Here is a 13,357-nt window from a genome sequence, read left to right as displayed (position 1 = left end):
TTGGCACCCTCTCCAACCCACACTCCTTCTCACACTGGTCATATCCCGCCCCCTTCTTGTAGGCCTCATCCTAGCTGGGATATGTCCATGACCCTTGCCCCTCTTGCTTGCCTGCATGGAGGACAGAGAGAGATGCATATGAGGAAACCTTTGGCAGTTGTGTGGCTGCTTCAGGGTAGCTTTTTCTTTACAAAAGATAAGATTCACATCCATGGTTCCTCTCACTTTTGCCTCTGGCCCTGTCCGCCACAGGCCATAGCTGCCAAGTACCCTGTATTTCCCGGGAAACCCCTGTTTTTCCTTACCGTTTCCCGGAGGTCTCCCGTTCCAGCTCCTCTCCCGTTAATTTCCCTTATTTTGGTTCCTGTCGGCGGCCATTTTTCTGGTGCCGCTTTGCCCATCTATGGGCACCAGAAAATGGCTGACGCCGGCAGTCGTGTCTACGCATGTCCGGAAGTGTGTAGACGCAACTTCTGGTGTCACTTTGCCCATCTATGGGCACTGAAAACGGCCGGCGCCAACACTGGAAGTTGCGTCTACGCACTTCCGAACATGCGTAGACATGACTTCCGGTGCCGGCCATTTTCGGTGCCCATAGATGGGCAAAGTGACACGGGAAGTTGCGTCTACGCAACTTCCGGTGTCACACGGCTGCCGATCCCGGATTTCTGCTGCACCGGAAGTTTGCCCACAAGGGAATATGTGACATGGGCTGGAATACAGATTCCCCAACTTCTACCACACCCAAAATTTGCTGCGCTCCTTTGGAATTGCAATGAAGGAAGCCACAGGAACAACTGGACTGAAGCTTCGGGAACAGTAGAGCTATTGGGACATTCCTTGAGAGTACAGGGATCAGGTGGGGGACTTCAGGACTTTTCTTGACACATTAGCAGTGGGTTTGTTCTACTTTAGTTTGCTCTCTGGTGCTCCCCCAATTCTTCCACATAATTACTGTCCAGAAGGGGCTACGGTGCAACAAAAGTGGAATGAAACAAAAACCAGAACATTTGTTGCAGGATTTTATCAGGAAGTTACGAGATACGAACTGGAAATGAAGCGGTGTGACCGTCCAAACCCTTATTCAGCTGCAAAGGGTTTTGAGAATGGGATTGCATATGGCTGCCCTGATCGCATCATGAACACAAATCAGCATGAATGTGCAATAAAAAGGACATTTGGAAGAGCCCATTTGGGCCATCTAGCTTAGTATTATCTGCACTGACTAGCAAGGACTCTCTGGGCCTGAGGACGAGGGACCCATCCAGAAAGATGGAGGCATTTGGGGCTGGCAGCCAGTTGCCCTCTCACTCAGCTACACATCTTCCCATCATCTGGCCGTTATCTCTTTAGTTGGAGACAACTTCATTTAGCCCCCGTTAATAGATGTTTTCTACACAAGCCCAGGCACGCTTTGCTAGCTATCAACCACCAGCACTGCAAATGTGCTTCTTTTTATCAGGGAGCTTCCAGCAGCCCTTGTAAATCCAGAGTGTCCACAGATAAAACTGGAGAGGCTCCGTGAGCTGTTTGCACTTGGCCAAAGTCAAATGTTCTATGTAAGTGGGTCTAAAGCTGACCTTTATCGACATGCGCATCAGCTGAGATGCCTCCTTTTCAGAAACCTGAGCTAGCAGGCCTTTTAGAGGAAAGGTTTCTGATTGACACATTGCTGTTGGCATGGCAATGAGCAGGGCGCAGGAGGCCCTCGTGCAAAAGGATCAAGCTGTTTAAATATTGTTATTAGTACCGTTGTTAGAATAATGATTTGGTTTATTGCCCTAAGATGACCTAAGGTGGTTCATGATAATGTAAAACACGTTAAAAACAGTTTAAAACAACGTAAAGTCACAAGATTAGGGTGAGTCCTAAAACTATACTTTTCACGTTTCGAAGGCCAGGATAAAGACATGCACCTTCAGCATTCTCCAAAGAGGTGAATCTTCAGCATTCTCCAAAGAGGTGAATCTTCAGCATTCTCCAAAGTGGTGAATCTTCAGCAATCTCCAAAGAGGTGCATCTTCAGCATTCTCCAAAACTGTATAATGAAGGCACCAGATGCAACCCTGTGAGTGAGTTCAGCAGCTATGGGAGACAATGCCCTCTCCTGGGCCACCACCATGCAAGCTTATGAGGCTGGTGCAACGACACAAGAAATGGTGCTGTTGGATCAGGCAGAGGATTAGCTAAGCCTTTGCCTGCTGACTATCAGATGTCCCATTGGCAGGCCATGCTGGCTGGAGCTGATGGGAGTTGTAGTCTCTAATACATCCAGAGGTGAACAGGTTGGCAAATGGTGGTATACATGCCTCACCTCAGGAAAAAGGATTTTGTAGAGCTGGAAAATGTTCAAGGGGGTTGAGCAACTCCCCTATGAGGAAAAGTTGCAACTGTGAGAGCAGGACGTTGCACTAGATGGGCCATTGGCTCAGTGTAGCAGTGGGCTGCGATGATGGTGCCTCGCGAAGGACAACTTCCTTGGCAATCCTTTGCATAGTCCCTGGGAGTTTCTCCCTGGGTTTAGGATTGAAGGCTCACAGCACAGTTCTGTCTATACAAAAGTAAGCCCTATTGAACTCAATGGCACCTACTCTCGGGGTTTAGGATTGTAGGTCTTGTGGTGTTAGAGCTAAGGTGAGATTTGAACTGGGGGAGAGCTTCCTCTTTTGTGCAATTTGCACAGGTCACACTGCAATTCCCTCCCTCCTTCCTGCTGGCTCCTGTTGAGCCTTGGGGGTGTGTGTGTGATGCATATTTCAATTGACACGGGTGAAATGAAAGGAATTCGGGAGGTGATCGAGGGCAGCCCACGCACTTCGACATATCTCAGCGCTCCGGGAACACTTTGCGAGATTAACTTCTTATAGAAGACAAATTAATAAATCACACCAGCAAAAGAAGCCGAGCCAAAGTATGTATCCAGCCCCCCCCCCTTGGGTGGGTTTGCCAAGTGCGTCCGATTCTTTCAATAAACGTTAAACACTGATGGACTGGCCATCCCTGGGCACCTTCCTCTTGGCAACGCTTTCTGGAGCGCTGTGTGGAGATGTTACGAGGACCAGCGAGAAGGAGGAAAAATGAAACTGGTCTCTGGTCGCCAGCCAGCTTCCACCTACCTGTCTATGTTTACCCACAACCAGTCCAGTCCAATTCCCAGAATGATTTAAACCATCAAGCCCTCTTCCCAGGAAACGCTGTGAGGGGAATGGGTGTCTCCTCACAACTCCCAGCATCTTTAACCAATTCCACTTCCCAGGATGCTTTGCGGGGAAGCCATGACAGTTGAAGTGGCATCATAGTGCTTTCAATATACGGTGTGGCCTTTAAAAATACGACAGCAAATACCATTCATATTTGCTTGCAAATCTCCATTCTAGGCTGAAAACGGACACAAGAACTTGACGTGATTTCTGGGAGGGTTTCCAAATTCATTGCAATTTTCTGTCATTCTTTCTCCCTCCCTTTCCCCCTACAGTCTTATCTTTCCTTTTTCAACGAGTAAGGAGACTCTTCTGAGGGCAGGAACAGCCGGATAAAAATTTCCGTTGATAAGGAAGCCTGGCAACCAATCCCGTTAATGGGGAGGCTTTAAGGCAAGCTGAATGGAGGCTTAATGAAGATGTTCAGGATGCATTTATTTGCCAAGGTTTAAAGTGCATTGAAATAACTTAGTGGCTAAACAAATAGAAAGCACCTTTGAGTCATGTGGCTGTGGAAACTATACCATGCAGAAGCACAGCAGTGGACTTCGTACAGAAACAGAGGAGTCTATTTCTGCTTTATCCCCTTCCCATAGGGAATAATTTACATATCCATTTTTTTTCTCTCAGTTTCTCATTTCCCCCCGTCTTACATTCAGTTATCCATATTTCTTCAGCAATTTGCAAAGTTGTTTTTAAACAAATCCTCAAGAAAATTCTTCAGCACTGTAGTGTGGATTTCTCTTAATAAATAAAATTCTAATGCAGTTTTGACTACTGTACATTTTTTGGCAAGCATTTATCCTATATAATGCATTCTTGTATTATGTTGTTTTCTGTAATATATTCATTTTTTTATACATGCTTCCCCTTGATACATGCATATTTTTTTGGGGGGGGGGAAGGTTGGAAAGCTGCATCATAAATTTGAAGATGTGCAAATTTTGAATGGCGTTTGTGGTTTCGACTGTCCTATTGTTTTGGAACATGCCCCTTTAAATGACTCAGAAGCATGCAAGCAGTTGTGCTAGGAAGAGGCATCATATGATAAGCTCACTTCAAGCCTCTCAACAATTGGTTGGCCATTGCCGGCTGCAGTTTCCCAACAGTCTTCCAATCTCAGGCCCACCAAGTAAAGCATCCTATTCTCACAAAGGTCAACTGGGTGCCCCAGTGGGAAGCCAGCCAGCAAGACTTGAGTGCAACAATATTCTCCCCACTTGTGGTTCCCAGTGACTACAAGCAGCAGTCAACAGCTTTATCCTCCTTCATCTGATCCTCTTTAAAAACCCTTCAAGTTGGCGACCATCATTACATGTTGAAGGAGGGAGTTCCATTCAAAAATTATCAATTTGATTCTCCCGAGACTGCAAGCTGACTATAAAGTAGCATCATGATTTATCGTTGTGATTTTAACAGCTTAATTACAGATCCCCATATTTGTTCACACTTCGCCCTTTGTCAGATTAGCTACTGATTGCAAATTCTACAAGAACTGTGGTGTGCCTCTTGATGATAAGATGATAAATATTTTTTTTCTTTTGTGGGGGAGGAAATCCATTGGCAGTCAGAGACACTTGCTAATCTACTGCAAATCAGCCAGACATTTATCATTAGACCCCAATATACCTTCTGCCTACTCCTGGTGTAAGGCATTCAGCTAAATAATAAGCCCAGCAGAGTGAGTGAGTTGAGGGGAGGGGGGAAAGCCATTAGGCTCTCTGCTTCTCTGGCACCTCTCCAAAAAGCAAACAGAGCAAAAGCCATGAAGTCAGGTCAGCCTTTATTTTATTCTGACCAGTGTCAACCTTCCCATGGAGTATAGCCAGGAATAAAATGAGGAATGCACTCAGGCCTCAGTCCTTTTGGTGAGTTTAATATGAAAGGACCCTAGTAATTACCTGTCACTTACAGCCATCACACCAAAAGAAGACTGGAGAGAAACAGAATTGTGGGTAATAGCTTATATTTATTAAAACATAACAACTAAAGGATCTGAACAGAATGAAATCAATTAGCCTAATCAAACAGGTCCAGGCAAGTGAGCTGTAATAATGGAAGAATCCAGTCACTCCCATTTCCTGAACCAGCATCCAGACATGTCCGGAATTTACAAATTTTAGATAAAGAATCCTGATGAAATTTAAAAAGACAACAAAAGGACTTGGACTCCTTGGCAGGTTTTGAATAGACATCCACAATTAATTAGTAGAACATAGGATAGATAAGGCAATGATATGTACAACTTTATAACATGCAGAGAATAACTTGTGTAAACAAATCAGAGGGGGGGGGAGCAGAGGGAAATCTCTGGAGGGTGGGAGAGGGAGGGAGGGAGGGAGGGGAGGGCATAAAAAAGGGGGGAATGTAATTGGTTATATTGAATGATAATGTGTTTTGTTAAATTTGTTCAATACAAATATTTTTTAAAAAAACAACAACAAAATAGCAAGCTGTACTTAAAATTCCATTGATTAAAGTATTAATTCAAGACTGGAAGAATCCTGATGAAAATTCACCAGCATTTTAATGCAAATTTCTCCTAATATAAAAAAGGGTGTATGCAATTTTGCCTAATATACACGCTTGCAGAGCCTGATATAATGTATGCTTGTACGCTATTTTCACAAAGCGTTTCTGTGCACAGTATATGCCTTTTTAAAACACATTACTCGGCTGGAGAATAGCATCGCAAAATTTGGATGAGAATTTTGAATGGCAATCGTGGGATGCCATGGCCAAAGAGATTCTCTGGAAGTGGACCCTTTGCTCCATTAGAACCCAGGGAAGAACCGTACTTCTGCGGTGGAACACCACTGTTCAGTCCTGGGCACCCCCAGAGAGGGTATAGGGCCCTTCAGATGTTGTTGGACTCCCCAACTCTCATCAACCCCAGCCAGCCAGGCCAAGGGTCAAACAACACCTGAAGTGCGCCATGTTGGTTTGCTCCTGGAGTAAACAAAACTGTCCAAAATGGACAGAAAGTCTCACCTCAGTATAAAGCAGCTTCTAACATCCTCACCACTGATTCTGGCAGAATGAGATGCTTTCAGCATCTTGAGTCAATGCCATCTGCAGCTTTGGAGCAGCTGCCCTGCCTGGCACCATTTGGCTGCTCTTCCCACCATGAGCGAGTGGGAAGGGATGGCAGGAGAACAGTCAACCCCTTTTAGAAAGTCAGCAGGAGGCTCTCCTTGGCAGCCTTTGTGATCGCCCACACCTGTCCAACTAAGTGTTGGGAAAAATGTGTATCCTTTCCACCGTTGGTTTCTGACAAAGACTCTGGGCTTGAGTTTGAGGCCGTGGCCCACCCTAGTTTGATATGCCTTGAACTGCAAGCTTGATTTGCAGAAATAAGGCAGGCAAAGCTTCCCTCAGCAGGTTGACTAAAGTCAGAGCTCTTCCTCATTGTGATAGGCTCAGCTGTTTCCAAAGGCAGAGGAGGAGGGCCAATGGAAGAGTTGGCAACTCTTCCCTCCATTCATTCCTAGGCTTTCAGAGACTTACTTTGATTAACCCCACCTTCTGTCTTTGATTGATCTGAATTGCCATTCTGATTCTTTGTTCTCCAAGAGAACAAAGGTAGCTCATTGGGTGACCTTGGGCCAGTCACTTACTCTCAGCCTAACCTACCTCACAGGGTTGTTGTGAGGACAAAGTGGCAGGGGGAGAACTACGCGTGCCACCTTAAGCTCCTTGGAGAGAAAGTGAGATATAAATGCAGTAAATAAATAATGAGATAATAAATTGGATTATTATGACTATTATTTGCGAGTTACCTTGTTCATATTCAAGACCATTCTCCGAATGAACAGGGGAGTCTATTGCTTATCGAGAAATGTCAATGTTAGCCGTGCCTCCTGTTTCCAGGTTTCAGTGTCTCAGTGCGCACAAATTCTCTCCATTTCCATGTACGCTGCAGAAGCATGGAAATGTCCCTGCGGAGGTGGCTGGATGCCAAGACACTAATGAACCAGTAGCATGGGAAACATGAGATAAGTAAAAAGGCACACTTAATCTTTGATGTTATCGTGAACAGATTGCCACCAAATGCACCCCTGGTGAGATGCCGTCCGCTCTGGGCATGAAAAGAGGCTCTTTCTCACTCCGAGGTCTCTTTCGCTCCACAATATTTGCGGAATGAGTAACAATAGAAAAACTCTGCCTGCTTGTTTCTGTGTTGCTATGCCTGGGCAGATTAACCTTTAAGGTGGCTCCTTCCACATCATAAAAAAACGGAGAAAGGGAGGTGCAGATGTGCATGAAATGTAAATATGTTGATTCATATGTATCAACATAAGTTTAGAAACAATGACTCTTTCTGCTTCTCCCTCCAAGGTTCTCTTCATGTTCTCACTGGCTGTGCAGCTCTATAGGGTGTTTCTCCAAGCTTATGTTCCGGGGCTCCCCCTCCTGCCCCCACCCCTCATGCATGGTGACAGTGACCCACTGCCTCATGGGCTGTTGCTGTGTCTTAGTGGGAGGGTGCAGGCACTTGGGAAAATCTGCCTGGCCCAGGGAGTTGATAACCTGTGACCATCTAGATAGGCTACACAAGTCTCCATTATTGCCTCAGTCTGCATTCATCCTCTACCCTCCCTATCCGATTTTCCTTCTGTGCCATGTCTTCTTTCTTGTAAGCCTGCAGACAGGGACTGTCTACACACACACACACACACACACACACACACACACACACACACACACAGCCCTTTATCCAAGTATCATAGGGTGGTTTACAAAAACACAAAAATGAATAACATAGTAGCAGAAGGTTAGAGGTAGGTAGCCGTGTTGGTCTGGGTCGAAGTAAAATAAAAAAATTCCTTCAGTAGCACCTTAAAGACCAACTAAGTTTTTATTTTGGTATGAGCTTTCGTGTGCATGCACACTTCTTCAGATATCTGATTCTTCAGATATCTGATTCTTCAGATATCTGATTCTTCAGATATCTGAAGAAGTGTGCATGCACACGAAAGCTCATACCAAAATAAAAACTTAGTTGGTCTTTAAGGTGCTACTGAAGGAATTTTTTTATAGTAGCAGAAGTTTCAAAGGTCATAGATTATTAAATCAGCCAAAGGCCTGGGAGAAGAGGAATCTTTAGGTCTGGTTCCTGTAGATATGCAGTGAAGGTGCCAGGCAAGCCTCCCTGAGGAGAGCTTTCCACAAACGGCGAGCCACCACAGAAAAGGCCCGTTCTTGTGTTGCCACATGAAGAAGGGCTTCAGCTGATGATTGCAGTGCCCAAGTTGGCTCATATGAGGAGAGGTGGTCTTTGAGATACTGTGGTCCTGAGCTGTTTAAGGCTTTATGGGTCAAAACCAGCACTTTGAATTGGGCCTGGAATCTAAATTGTCAGCCAATGGAGTTGGGACAGGATTGGTGTTATATACATAGCTGTCAAGTTTTTTCCCTTTTCTTGCGAGGAAGCCTATTAAGCATAATGGAATTTCCCTTTAAAAAGGGAGAACTTGATAGCTATGGTTATATAGCCTTCTTGCTGGGTCTGATGGGAGGGTTCTATGCTTTGGAAATTGCTGGAAGAATGTCCTCTTCACTTGTAGACTCAAAAATCACACATTTACTGTTCAGATGGGAATTTGCCTTGAGTACGTATGAAGGCAGAGTGTTTCTTAACAGCTTGGAGAGGATTTCACTTTTCAAAGATCTCCCCCACTCATTTTCCCAGTGAAGTGTGGCAAATATCAATTGTTTCCCATTGTGACTTCATCTCACCGAGTCTCTTTTTCTCTCAATTGACTTTGCAACATTAACAATGAAAGCAGAAAAGCAGTGGCTGGAGATGGTGCTGGCTGTGTTCTCGACTCATCTTAACTGGAACAATGTCATTTTCAAAGGACTTCAAGAGCAGAGGTTGAATAGTTGACTCTCTGAGCCCTGGTAACAGAAACACAAGAAGAGCCTGCTGGATCAGGCCAATGGCCTATCTAGTCCAGGACCGTCTCCTAACAGTGGTCAACCAGATGGCCCAGTGGGAAGTCTACAAGCAGGTGCAACAGCACTCTCATCTCCTGTGGCTTCCAGCAACTGGTATTCAGAAGCATCATACGCCTGACCTTGGAGGCAGAGCATAGCCACCCTGGGTAACAGCCCTTGATAGTCCTGTCCTCCATGAATTTGTCCAATGTTTTGAAAGATGTCCAAGCTGGTGGCCATCACTGCCTCTTGTGGGAGCTAATTCCGTAGCTAATGGAGAAGATGGTCATCAAAGAAGACCATGATGAATATGCTGTACTGGAGACGGTATGCCTGTGAATACCACACACTGAGAATTACAAGTGGAGAAAGTTCTTCTGCACTCAGATCCTGCTGGTTGGTAGGGCTGGGCGATATATCTACTGGTATATATCGTCCAAAACTGGTTTGAAGTCCATATCGTTATATCGGCTTCACAATTTTTGACCTGGCAATATATTGTGAAACTGTGTGTGTGTTCTGTGCAAAAATCACAATGCAGGAAAAACTGTGAAGCCAGCCAACAACAACAACAACAACAATAATAGTAATAATAATTTATTATTTATACCCCACCCATCTGGCTGGGTTTCCCCAGCCACTCTGGGCGGCTTCCAACCGAATATTAAAAACAGTACATCATCAAACATTAAAAACCTCCCTAAACAGGGCCTCCTTCAGCTGTCTTCTAAAAGTAAAATAATTGCTTATTTCCTTGACATCTGCTGGAAGGGCATTCCACAGGGCAGGTGCCACTACCAAGAAGGCCCTTGGTCTGGTTCCCTGTACCCCCACTTCCCGCAATGAGGGAACCACCAGAAGGCCCTCGGTGCTGGATCTCAGTGTCCGGGCTGAATGAAGGGGGTGGAGATGCTCCTTCAGGTATACAGGACCGAGGCCGTTTAGGGCTTTAAAGGTCAGTACCAACACTTTGAATTGTGCTTGGAAACGTACTGGGAGCCAGTGTAGATCTCTCAGGACCGGTGTTATGTGGTCCTGGCGGCCACTCCCAGTCACTAGTCTAGCTGCCGCATTCTGGATTAATTGCAGTTTCTGGGTCACCTTCAAAGGTAGCCCCATGTAGAGCACATTGAAGTAGTCCAAGTCTAACCAGAGCATGCACCACTCTGGCGAGACAGTCTGCAGGCAGGTAGGGTCTCAGCCTGCGTACCAGATGGAGCTGGTAGACAGCTGCCCTGTCTCTACATAGCTCCATCCTTATTTCAGACAGTGTGATATACCAGTATATCACAATATTTAGCTGGTGATATATCATGATGTTGCAAAACCTGATATCCGCCAGCCCTCCTGGTAGGCTTCCCAGCGGTATCTGCTTGGCCACTGTGAGAACAGGATGCTGGGCTATGCTGGGCCTGTTTCAACAGCCAGACTCTTCCTATGTTCATTTGGCTTGGTCAAGGAGGACATTTGGCTTGGTCAAGGAGGCTCTTATTATGTTCTTAGCAAGGGGGAATCGACATCTCCTCTGACAACAGGTTCCGTTGACGGACTGCTCACCCTGCCAAGAAATTCCTCTTGATTTCTCAGCACCCGATGACTCTGAGTGTGAACTGGCTCCGCTGTGAAGTGATGGGAGATGAGATGTCATTTCAATCTGTTGATCCTGTCTAACCACCTGGACAGAAGTTAATATTGTAATAAAGTCCACAGTTAGGAGACACTGAAATATCTATGCCCATCACACGCTTTGTTTGTATACACAGAAGGGACATTTCCAAGAAACTTTTATAATCTCCCGGGAAAGATATTAATTACTGCGGGTATTAAATCTTGCCAAAAATTTATCACGTTGCCTTTATAGAAAACATGAGTAATTAAAAAAAGTGGTTGCCAGCAGAAAATAGTAAACTTTTAAATATCAAGCTAGGGAGTGATTCACCTGAGCAATCACTGTTAGTCAAGTGTGGGAACCATTGATATATTCCCAACTGGATGGCTGCTAAATCACAAGGCTTAAGGTATTTCTTTTACTTCTTTATTAAATGATTTATATCCTGCCTTTCAGGGCAAGTGCCTTCGTGACGAAACATCTTGAGAGTTTTTGGTATGTATATACTGCTGCAAAATCACTGGGTTAAGGTATTTATTTATTTAGTAAAAGATTTATATTCCACAACCCTTGTAATAAAACATCTTAAGAGTTCTTGACAGATATTCTGCTGCTGAATCACATGGCTTTTTATATGTCACATATACAGAAATCATATATGGCTTTTTATTCATTTATGGAAAGATATATATCCCACCACTGTTGCAATAAAAAAATTCTTAAGAGTTCATGGATATATAGACAACCTCTTAAATCCATTGCTAGCACTTTGATCACATATGGGGCCATGCATTTAAAGCACTCTTGTACCACTTTAATAATCATGGCTCCCCCCCCCCGGGAACTGTGGTTTGTTAAAGGTCCCGAGAATTATTAGGATGACCCGCCATACAGATCTACAATTTCCAGGGTTCCCTGGGAAGAGGGAATTGGTTGTTACAGTGGTGCCTCGCTTAACGAATGCCCTGCTTAACGAAATTTCCGCTTAACGAAAGGATTTTTCGAGCGGAGGTTGCCTTGCTAGATGAATGCGTTTTACGAAAAATTCGTCTAGCGAATCGCGGTTTCCCATAGGAATGCATTGAAATTCAATTAATGCGTTCCTATGGGCAAAAAAAAAAAATTCAAATTTTTTCCCAATGCATTCCTATGGGATTTGCTAGACGAATTTTTCACTATAAGAAAAGACCCGTGGAACGAATTAATTTCGTCTAGCGAGGCACCACTGTATACCATTCTGGAAATCGTAGATCTGTGGTTAAATAAATTCATTGACAATGAGGCTGTCAGTGGCTACGCCCCACAATGGCCAGGTTCTTCCTCCATTGCACTCAAGCCCTGCTTCACATAATGGCATCTGCTTGACTAATGTGAGAACAGGATGCTGGGCCAGATGGGCCATTGCCTTGATCCAGCAGGCTCTTGCGTTCTTGTCCTCCTGGATAATGAAAGGTTTCCCTCACCCTTCCAGGCCAGGTGGCCAACATCTCTCCCCAGCCAGGAAACGTATTGCTAAGGCTGGGATTTTGCTCAAGCAATGGGCAGGTTCAATCCCTGGCATCTCTAGGGAGGGCTGGGAAAGGCTCCCTGTCCAAAACCATGGAGAGTTGCTGTCAAGTCATTGCAGACAATACTGAGCTAGATAGAATGTTGGCCTGACTCAGCATAATGTCAACAATGCTGAGCCAGATGGACTAGTGATCTGACTCGGTATAAGGCAGGCATCCCCAAACTCGGCCCTCCAGATGTTTTGGGACTACAACTCCCATGATCCCTAGCTAACAGGACCAGTGGTCAGGTACGATGGGAATTGTAGTTCCAAAACATCTGGAGGGCTGAGTTTGGGGATGCCTGGTATAAGGCAACTCCCTATGTTAGTTCTCATTCTTGGATTGTTCTTTGGCTGCACCTCATGGTTCTGACCCATATACCCCACAAGTGAGGGACATCCTTTTTTCCCCCTCACAAGAGGTCAGTGGCCATTTTGGGTGCTGTTATCTCACATGATTTTGCCCCGCAATCCCCCCCAATTGCCTTTTCTGGGGCTGTGATTTCACAAGGCACCCCCCCAAAAGTGCTTTGGGGGGGGCAGGGAGGATTTGTGACATGAAATTTCCTGAGATCGCAGCACCCAAAATAGCTGCTCTCCTCCCATGAGAAAAAAAGAGGAAGCTGGTGTCGCAGAAGATGACATCCTGGTTTTTGCCCTCAATTTGTTGGAGGCTATGGACCCTGGTTTCCAGTGTGGGGCTGCCTCAACTCCATCACCAGGCGTTTGGCTTTATTCTCTGCCCCCAGCTGGCCATTTTATTCCACCAGAGTAAGAGAAGTAGCTCTTTTTGTTGCAGCAGGTTCCCTATTAAGATTTGAAACCCCTAACACGTCCCTCTTCTCCTGTTCCATCTTCTGCCAATTACCAGGGCAAAGAAAGCAGGATCACTTCAGAAGCGACTCTCGGTTTTGTGGTTGATTCCCCCCTGTTTTGAATCGGTGCTCAAGAACCCCTTTGACAAGGCACTTTCAGCTGGGGGATTGTCATATTATAAAGTGTCTGGTTCCTGGGATTGGACTGAAGTGGAGCTGGGGAGCAAGAAGATTGTTCAGGGCT

This window comes from Zootoca vivipara, chromosome 13 (assembly GCF_965207765.1).
Source record: "Zootoca vivipara chromosome 13, rZooViv2.hap1.1, whole genome shotgun sequence".
NCBI classification, from domain to species: Eukaryota; Metazoa; Chordata; class Lepidosauria; order Squamata; family Lacertidae; genus Zootoca; species Zootoca vivipara.
This window is presented reverse-complemented; position numbering follows the sequence as displayed.